The sequence below is a fragment of the Electrona antarctica genome, assembly GCF_951216825.1.
Source record: "Electrona antarctica genome assembly, chromosome: 13".
NCBI classification, from domain to species: Eukaryota; Metazoa; Chordata; class Actinopteri; order Myctophiformes; family Myctophidae; genus Electrona; species Electrona antarctica.
The window spans coordinates 49,896,523-49,897,850 of NC_136794.1; positions in this window are offsets into that span (position 1 = coordinate 49,896,523).

Sequence of the window (1,328 nt, forward strand, 5' to 3'; positions counted from 1 at the left end):
TCTTGCTCCAAAATGAATGAGACACAGACAGCAGCTGAGTTGCCAGATCTTGAGAAAGAAAGCAACCAGGTGTAGAACCATCCTGTACCAGACTAGGACTCGCCACGTGACAACTTAACTTACAATATATACCCTAATGACTACGACGACTTTGAAACAATACAGTTCATTGGACAAGGTCATTTGGATCCATGACAGAACACCAGAACCGAACAGTTGACTACAGAAAACAAGCCCAACATTGCTTATAAAAGCGGACGTGGCAACCACTGCACATGAGTTGAGGACCCATTACTGGAGGGGAGAAACACTGCACCTGGGCTGACTTGGCAAAACATTAGCAAAATGAAAACTTGGCTATGGAACACATACCATGTTACAATAGAAGCTGCAGCACTGACTGCGCATCCGGCTTAATTACCAAACGGCTATTATGAAGCTTGTTGAAGCCACATAGTAGAATTCAGCAGCATTAGCAGAATCATATCAAACTCAAATTTTTGCATACAACCTGCAGGCCCTTATCACAGCAAGGACAGTAGCTGAGAAGCATAATTTAAGCAGAAGTAGCTGCACACACGGACAGCAATAGCAGCAGCAACAACAACAACCACGAGGAACAAAAAACATCACATACAACCAGGGACCATATGCAGAGGAAGGCAGGAAGAACATGCAGACTGGTGAGCTTAAGTAGCCCGCCCAATTGGTCAGCTGACTGCCGCATCGGCGAATGACGTGAGGGACTTGCACACACTTGTACACCCACATAGTAATGCAGCATGTTAACCCCTTGAGTATAGTATGCGCCTTGAGCATGGCATGAACCCCCCTTGAGGTTGTCTGAATGAACTAACTCCGCAAGCTACGTCTCATTTGTTGTATCTATTCCCACCACCACCACTAGAGGGGGGCGCTAGAGAGCACATTCCTATCTTTACATTCCTATGACGTCATAGTGACACGGCATAATATAATAGGACCCATAGGTGGCGCTATTGTTATATATAATTGTATTATATTATAAATAATTAAAAAAATAATAATAATATTTGAACATTTTGAAAAAAGGTTTTGGGGGTGTGAGTGTATGATGCTGGTTGAGTTTTTGATGGGGTACAAAGCGGGCTACTCCTGAAAAGTTTAGAAGCCAATCGTAGCCAATGAGGGTGGATTATGAGAAATCAAACAAACCCGTCTTGATCACATGACTATGAAGAGCATGTGTACCGATTTGCGTGAAATTTGGATAAAATCTGAAGGAGTAATATTAGAAAATGTGTTTTACATATGTCGTCCTCCTGGCGGCGCTATAAAGAGCAGATGTG